This window comes from Megascapheus bottae, chromosome 5, assembly GCF_031878675.1.
Source record: "Megascapheus bottae isolate mThoBot1 chromosome 5, mThoBot2.hap1, whole genome shotgun sequence".
In the NCBI taxonomy this organism is placed as follows: domain Eukaryota; kingdom Metazoa; phylum Chordata; class Mammalia; order Rodentia; family Geomyidae; genus Megascapheus; species Megascapheus bottae.
In genome coordinates this window covers 48,736,602-48,745,832 of record NC_143513.1, presented here as the reverse complement: position 1 = coordinate 48,745,832, position 9,231 = coordinate 48,736,602, and the positions used below count along the sequence as shown (strand labels likewise).

Sequence of the window (9,231 nt, the reverse complement as noted above, 5' to 3'; positions counted from 1 at the left end):
GTACATATGTGGTATAAAGGAATCGAACCCAGGTCTTCGTGCATGCTAGGCAAGCACTTTAACCACTAGGCCAAACTCCCGGCCCCAGAAAAAATTTATTTTGTCTCCCAGTTTCAGAGATTTGAGTCTATGATTGGCTGGTTCTGTTGCTTTTTGGCCTGTTGTAAGGCACAGCAGCATGGGAGAGAAACAGGGTAGAACAAAGGCGATTACGTTTTTTTTCATGTATTTATTATTGTAATTAATAGAAGGGTTACATGATATTTGCCAGATAGATGGTGCATTAATTCCCATGCATTGATGCCCTTACACATGTCTTGGTCCCCATTTCCCTCCCCCACCCGCACCCCTCATCTTGTTTTCCCCCATTCCCTATCCAATTTCAAAGGAAGCCAGGAGGCAAAGAGAAAGAGAAAATGTCAAAGGTTCTTCAAGGATGTATCTCCAAGAACCTAACTTCCTCTCATTAGTCCCCACCCTTGAAAGGTTCCACTACCTCACAGTGGCACCACAGTCTAGGAGTGGTAGGTAATTAACATTCAAACCATAACAACTGCATTTACCTGAGATATCAAAAAGAGACAAATCTGTGAAAGTGGGACATGGATTAGAGGTTGCCAGGGCCTGAAGGTAGGAATGGGAATCAACTTCCAATGGACACGAGGGATCTCACTGTGGTTATGAATGTTTTCTAAAGCAGGATTATATTGATAGTTGTACACTTTAGTGAAATTACAAAAATAAAGTTCTTCAAATGTACACTTAAAATTGGTGAACTTTATGACACATAATTTAGTGCAGTTTGAAAAGACCATAATGGCACTGAATCAGTAAAAAGCCAAATAATATGAGAATGTAAAAATAATATCTGAAGAAAAAAATATATATAAAGAGCAGGTGTTTTTTTGTGTGAGGATGAAACCACATGCTCTTTATTTTATAGCACATTTATATTCAATAGTTTTTAAAGAAAGAACAGTGAACCTAAGATTGCTTAAAATGACTCTAAGTTACTTCTATTATCTAGTAAGTATTTGAGATTTCACTTAACATGAAATTCCTGCATTGGAACCCATGTCACAGGAATTGCAGTGCTTATTATGTCTGTTGGATGTTTCCTGTTCTGGTTGAGAATACATCCCTGGGCTCTTGCTTGGGGAAGGGCTTTTTTATGTGGATAGAATTTTTCTTGCCCTTTTGGGTCCATATTACTGTTCCTATGGAATATTCTCCCATAGGGAGTGGTGTTCTACAGATGGAAAAAAAAGTCCTTGCTCAGTATTTCTTTAGTTCAGTTGATAGTGAAGTTAGTTAGAAAAAAAGCCTGCTGAGCATTTATCTAGTTTAGCAATAGGACAAGTTATCCTTGCCCTCTGTTGAGGAAACTAGAAACAGCAGAGGATCCAGGCAATGCAGAAGGCATAAAACAAAAAACCAACGAAACTACCTACAGCAGCCTGGGCCTTCTGTCTCAGAGACACTATGAGAGCTTGAGTTACCCAAGCTTTGGCCCCCACTATGACTTCCTGTTACAATAAGCCCAACTATAGGATTTCCTCTGCACTGAAAACTTTGTGTATGTGTGTGTGTGTGTGTGTGTGTGTGTGTGTGTGTGTGGTTCCCTCCAATGCTGCTCTGCAATGTAATAGGAGATCCCAATTTGAACAGGACAGATTGATTTTACTGATGTTGCAGATGAAGGTGGGGGGTGGAGGAGGGCATAAATGATCCTCTAATGCTTGGATCCTTGAATGGGATGATATTTCAGCTCTACAGAGGATAACAACTGCTACCAGGAAAGCACAGAAACAGAACTGCTTTTACAAAGTGAAGCGAGAGTCTGCTACATGTGTACCATTTAGCTGTTACTTTTTTTCATATATTTTTATTGTAATTAATAGAAGGGTTACATTATATTCACCAGATAGAAGGTGCTACACTTTCTCATGTCTTGGTCTCCATTTCCTTCCCCCTACCCCACCCCTCATCTTGATTTTCCCCCTTTCCTATCCGATTTCAAATAACCAAATAAGCATATATACAATATATCAGATAACAAGGTGAAATACTGTAACAATATGAGACAACCAAGGGACAGCAAAAGAGATGAGAGATAACATAGTACATTAAGGACAACAATCACTCATTATATGGCTTTTGTCTCTATATCCTGGAGATCCTTTCATTTAGTGTCATACTATATGGCCTTTTGTATCTAGGTTTTGTTCTATTGTAAATCTCTGCTAGGAGAGTCCAAGGTTTCTACTGAGTATGAAAAATGAGGGAAACCACTGAGCCTATGTTCCTTTGAGTCTGGCTTACTTCACTTAATATGATCTTTTCTAAGTCTTTTCATTTCCCTAGAAATGGGGCAATGTCATTCTTTCTGACAGCTGCATAGAATTCCATTGTGTACAAATACTACATCTTGTTGATCCACTCATCAACTGAGGGGCATCTGGGTTGGTTCCATATCTTTGCTATGGTAAATAGTTTAGCTGTTGCTTTTAAACCAAACTACAAGCTGTAGGCTTGTAGTCCTGATTTATAAGGGAGAACTCTGCTTCACTGCAGAACAGTGCAGGCCAGAAGACTGGACTCAGACACAGAGTAAACATCCAGTAGCCTGGACTTGTGAGCTGACTCTTCCAATTTCTCATTGTGGCTTTTAGGGATTTTTGTTTTGGAGGAGAGAAAGCACTTCTCCTTGCCTTTAATATTATAAACATATGAGGAAACACTTCCTTTCTTGTATTTTTCAATCATAGGTGTTTCCTGGGGCCTCATAGTGTGTGCTCAATGGCCTCCAACTGCCACTATCTGCATCTCTGTGCTGCTGGTTGAATAGCCTTCCCTTGTATTCAGTTGTTCAAAAACATCCTCCTTCGTGTGTGTGTGTGTGTGTGTGTGTGTGTGTGTGTGTGTGTGTGTATGAGAGAGAGACACACACACACAGAGGCAGAGAGAAAGAGAGAGAGAGAGAGATTGAATTGTACTTTGGTTTAGTAGCTCACCTAATGTTGGCTGCTATTCTTTCCTATATTACTTTCAACTTGTCTACGTATGTTTTCAGTACTGTTGAAACACATCACTTGTACAAGAAATCCCTTTACTTTGTGCCTGTTTCTGGTAGAATTTAAGGCAAAAATAGCACTGAACTCATTTTGAAGGGTAAAGTTGAGAATAGGAAAAGTAGGAACTCAAGTTTCTCTAGATAATTATCCCAAGTGAGAAATGTGATGGAGAGAAGAGAGAAACAGATGCTCTGAGGGTGAAAGGCAATGACTCCTGTTTCACATAAAATGCTATTGGTACTTGCCTGGGCCAGCCGGCAGCAAACCAGGGTTCGCAGATTGGGGTTCCTGAAATAGGGGGCAAGGACTAGGAAAAAATAGAAGAGAGACAGACACACCGGGTCCGGGATGTCTGCAGCCCAAGTAAAGACTGCCTCGTTTATTGTCAACTCCAGCTTATATCCCTTCTTGAAACCAGGGAACTTCCAATTGTTACATTCATATGGTAAATCTCAGGTAGTTTAAACAGAATAAGGCCATAAAACAATAAGACAATAAAGCCATGGTCTGATGCAAATCAAGGTACAATTTGATTCTACTCTGGCTCCCAACAGGTACTAAGCCTGAAGGAAGCTGTGTGTGCAAAACACAGAGGTAGGAGAAAACACAGACTATTTCCCAACATCTGTTTTCCCTACTTGATTTTGGAACCAAATTCTCCAAGTTTTAGCTAAGTAGAGACCCCATTTTCCAGCCTAGTTTAAAGACTAGTTTGGCTTATGAGATATTAATAAAAAACAACACGGAATGCCAACATTCCCCTGGAATTTGAGGTGATATATGAGTCGCAGTCTTGTAGGGGGTTCATTACGCAGCATGTGTGCCTTGTGAGGATCACTGGATTGTTATACTGAAGCCCATGAGGAGCACTGGAAAGGTGCAGGAACTGACAATGGACTGCATTTCGGAATCTCTTAGCAGAGGATCACAAATGCTCAACAGTATGTGCATGTGATCATGTACAATGCTGCTTATCTCAATGAACTCCACAAAATGGACATGAGGCTTTTTGTTATTTTATTTTTTTGCTTATTTTCTCCTTTGCCGCTGTTTTAGATTTCTTTACTTCTGTCTCATATGTAAGGTTATCTGTTTTGGAGTGGAGAAAGGGAAGCACAGAAATGAAGGACCAAGGTGAACAAATGCAGCAGTGACACTCCGTAGATACTCTGTTGAAAGTGAACTATTCCACTTGTGGAGAAAGGGGCCTCACGAGAGAAATACTGGGCAAAATGAGGGAAGAGATGACACTGTTCAAAAAGAAATGTCCTCATTACCTGACCAGGTAACTGTAACCCCTTGGTATATCAGCTTTACAAAAACAATAAAATAGATAAAAAAGAGAATTTTAAATAACCTTCCAAAATATTAGCAAACTGAATTTAGTAGCACATTAAAATTACTGTTTGTTGTGAGCAAATGCTATTTATTCTAGGGATATGGGGATGGTTCAACACATGCAAATTTATAAATGCAATACACTGGATTAATAGAATAAAGGACAAAAATATTTGATCATCTAGTTAGATTCAGAAATTGTATTTGAAAGAACTTAACATCATTTCATGATAAAACTCTCAAAATTAGAGATAAGGAATATACCTCAACATAATAACGGCCCTAAATAACCAGCCCACATATCTCATCATCTTTAATGGTGAAAATTAAAAGGTTTTCTGCTAAGATTAGTATTGAGACAAGGATGCCTACTTTCACCGCTTGTAGTCAACATAGTACTGGAAGTCTTTGCAAAGTAGTTGCAGTAGAAAAAAAGAAAAGGCATCCAAATAGGAAAGGAAGAAGTAATTTCATTTTTATTTGTTGATGACATGGTTCTAAATTAGGAAACTCCCGAATTCCACCACAAACCTTTGGCATTAATAAATACAGTAAAGTCATGGGATATAAACTTAGTATTCTTATACATGAACAAAAGTGACCCATGAAAGAAATCAATAAATCCCACTTATAGCACTGTCTAAAGAACTAAAACAGTCAGGTATAAATTTAGACAAGGAGGTAAATGATCTCTTCAATTAAAATCTGAAATGATGAAAGAAATCAAAGAGGACAGGAACAGAGGGAAAGATATGTCCATGATTTGGAAGACAATGCAAATTTTTTTTTTTTTGCCAGTCCTGGGCTTGAGCTCAGGGTCTGAGCACTGCCCTTGGATTTTCTCAAGCTAGAGCTCTACCACTTGAGCCTCAGCACCACTTCCAGATTTTTTCTATGTATGTGGTACAGAGGAATCGATCTTGGGTCTTTGTCCATGCTAGGCAAACACTCTACCACTAGGCCAAACTCCCAGCCCCAATTTTTTTTTTTTTTATAACTCTGAGCCTGGACACAGTCATTGAGCTCTTCAGCTCAAGGCTACCACCCTATCCCTTGAGCCACAGTACCACTTTCCATTTTCTGGTGATTAATTGGAGATAAGAGTCTCACAGACTTTAGTGCCCAGGCTGGCTTTGAAACTTGATCCTCAGATCTCAGCCTCCTGAGTAGCTAGGATTACAGGCATGAGCTACCATGCCTGGCTAGAAATTCTTTTTTTTTTTTTTATCATACCCAAAGAGATCTACAGATTGAATGCCATCCCTATAAAAATTCCCACAGCATTTTTTTGAGAAACAGGTAAAATATTCAAAAAGCATTTTTAGTATGGCTTAATTTGCTGTTTAAGGTTTGGTCTACCTCAGAACGCATGTGCTAGCATATAGCCCTGTGGCTTGCTAGCTTGTGAGGAGTACATGGTTTTCTGTGGTGGTAAATAGTAAATGTAGGAAAGAAGAGACACAGGGAGACTGATGAGATGGCTTTGGGGCACTTCTATCCTTCTGTGACTAACACTTTTATCATAATATTTCCAACTTCTAAAAATGCCATAGTGGCAGTTTTCCCTTGTGTTCTGGAAAAGTGAGAATATGCCTTGTGTGCCAGGCAAGTACAAGAAATCTGACCCTATTCAAGAAAAGACCAGCAGCTACATTAGGCTCAGAGCGCCTCCTTATTGCTCACAAAAGGGTCTTTGCCCTTCACAGAGTCTGTGTCTGACACCATTACAAATGGATCATAGTCACCACTCCTGTCATTCCACCCTGGAGATACTCAGAAGTAACTTTATTTAAAACCAAAAATGTGTATTAATTTCTCAGACCATATAGATGAGCATCTAATGCCTGAATTTTGAATCTGAAGTTAATTTTTTTTACACAGGAAACAAACAAGAGCCCTAGGGGTAGACTGTGAATGCCTCAAATCTACCTTCTCAGACAATCTTCTCTCAGGATAAAGCCAGGGCTTTGGAACATAATTCTCTCTCAAAAAGAATTGCCAGGATTTCTTGTGTAGAACTGAGACTCCAGGTAAGCATGAGAATGGAGCCCAATGGGAAAAATTGTGAGTTAAGGGTTAGTAAACACGACTGCATCCTTGTTTTCTATGTTAAGTGAACCCAGGAAAATTTCTTTCTTGGAGACTTCACCAGGTTGGTATTTTTTTTATTTTAAAGAATGTCTGTTTTAACATATAGTGATAGCTCATAATAATTTCAAAAGGACTGAAGAATGAAATAGCATCTTAAAAATATCATACTATTGCCCAGCTTCTCTGAAGTTGCCAGACTTCTCCCTCCCTTGTTATAAGAGCTATCCACTTAAGGGGTACCATGAAGTTTCTCTAACTTTAACTTTAGACTTGAAAATGTTAAAACCTGTGCAACCTGATCTGAATAGAAATGTGGTCACAAAGCTTGGAGGAAGTCAATGAAAACAGGATTTCAATATTTTAGAAGGCATTTCCTTCGCTGCATTGGAAATTTAAATAGAACAGTACAGGAGCATGGGAATTGAAAGCAGAACATGAAACCTGCCAGGACAGAGAATGAAAACATACACGCTTCATTTCTCTATCCATCATAAATAAAGAATTGTTAATGAACAACTCAAAGAGGGAAAATTGCTGTTATGCTTTTTGATCTTAAAGAATATGAAATGAGTTTATTTAGGCGCATAGGTAACGTTTTGAAATGAGGCAATTTGGTTCTAGATGTTGTGCTGTTCAATGTTTATGTACTGAATGGTATTCTTGGAAGATTTTTGGAGTCCTTTGGTTCCATCAAACCACTTTCACACCCACATCTGTTCTCCATTATAAATCTGCTTAGGCTTGACCCCTTCTCCCATTGCTCACTTTTTAAAATTATAAAACCATTAATATATTTACTTTCTTTCACTTCCCTATCCTTTCTGTCCCTCTAAGATGTGTATGAAATGAAGCTACTACCCTCTCCCCAAAGGAGAGGAGTAATTCTTAAGGCCACGAGACTGGTAGAAGTACTTTTTCCTTTGATTCAGTCAATGGGGTTATCAGGTGAAAATGTATAGTTGAAGTCTGATGAGAGGATCCTCCACTGAAAAGTGGGGAATGTCTTTGTTGGGAAAGTATTCTATTCGGTCCCTAACTCTCACGGTGATTAATTGCCTGGTGTGTTGGCTTCATGCTCTGAACTTGAAAACATGTAAATATAAAGACAAAGTGCATCTACAAAGTACATCACGATGGAGATAGTCTTAGGATACTAATGACAGGATGATAGATAAGAACCTTAGTGAAATGTGACTTTAAGAACTTTAGCAGCTGCTATCCCTTGGTTATCTCATATTGTTACAATATTTCACATTGTTATCTGATATATTTTATATTTGCTTAATTGGTTATTTGAAATTAGATAGGGAAGGGGGGAAGTCAAGATGAGCTGGGGCTAGGAGGAGGGAAATGGGGACCATGTCATGAGAAAGGGTATCAATGTTTGTGAAGTAATGCACCTTCTATCTAGTGAATATAATGTAACCCATCCATTAATAACAATAAAAAAAGAACTTTAGCAGCAAGAAGCAAGCATAAAGGGGATCCAAATAGGGAAAGAGGAAGTGAAACTTTTCCTCTTTGCAGATGGCATGATTCTGTATTTAAAGAACCCTATAGACTCCACTCCCAAGCTGTTTGAGCTGATTCAAAACTTTGGCAAGGTAGCAGGGTATAAAATTAACCCTCAAAAATCAGCCACCTTCCTATACACCAACAACGAGAAGAAAAAGGCAACAATCAAGAAAGCAACTCCTCAAAGAAAATAAAGTACCTAGGAATTAACTTAACTAATAATGTAAAGGACCTTTTTGATGAAAACATTAAGACTGAAAAAAGAAATTAAAGCAGAATTGAGGAAATGGAAAAACCTTCCATGCTCCTGGATTGGAAGAATTAATAGCGTGAAAATGGCAATCTTGCCAAGGGCTCTCTACAAATTCAATGCAATACCCATCATTATCCCAATGTCATTCTTTAAAGAAATAGAAGAGGTAATCCAAAATTTCATATGGAATAAAAAAGACCCCATATAGCAAAAACAATTCTTAGCAGAAAGAAGAGCACAGGAGGAATTTCAATACCAAACTTTAGACTCTATTACAGAGCTGTAGTGATCAAAACAGCTTGGTACTGGCACAAGAACACTCCTGAAGACCAATAGAATAAAACTGAGGACCCACATTTTAACCCACATACCTATGGCCACCTAATCTTTGATAAGGGATCCAACAACTGGTGCTGGCAGAACTGGTTAAGCACCTGCAGATCCTTCTTTGTCACCCTGCACCAGGATTAACTCCAAATGGATCAAAGACATCGAGGTAAAAGCAAATACACTGAAAACTTTACAAGAAATAATGGGAGATACACTTGGCACAGGTTGAAACTTTCTTAATAAGGACCAAGAAACACAACAAATCAGAGAAAGTCAGAATAAGTGGGACTGAATTAAACTGCAGAGCTTCTGTATGGCAAAGGACATAGCTAGCAAATTAACTAGAAAGCCTACAGAGTGGGAGAAGATCTTCACTAACCATAGAATGGACAAAGGCCTCATATCTAAAATAGATCAACAGCTCAAAAAATTGAATCACTCCAAAACTTATCTCCAAAGAAACAAGCATCCCATTAAAAGATGGGCCAAAGACTTAAAGAGAGTCTTCTCTGAAGAAGAAATTAGAATGGCCTACAGACACATGAAGAAATGCTCGATATCTCTGGCCATAAAAGAAATGTAAATCAGGGCCGGGAGTTTGGCTTAGTGGTTAAAGTGCTTGCCTAGCAT

At 38.6% G+C, this 9,231-nt stretch overlaps 1 long non-coding RNA gene across 1 annotated transcript; it reads left to right on the top strand.

Annotated features, from left to right (window-relative positions):
• Window positions 1-565: 565 nt before the first annotated feature.
• On the top strand, window positions 566-6,429 carry LOC150063351 (uncharacterized). The gene is made up of 3 exons (XR_016535533.1): window positions 566-630; window positions 4,159-4,359; window positions 6,294-6,429. It is a non-coding gene; the product is annotated as an uncharacterized LOC150063351 (long non-coding RNA).
• The last annotated feature ends 2,802 nt before the right edge of the window (window positions 6,430-9,231 follow it).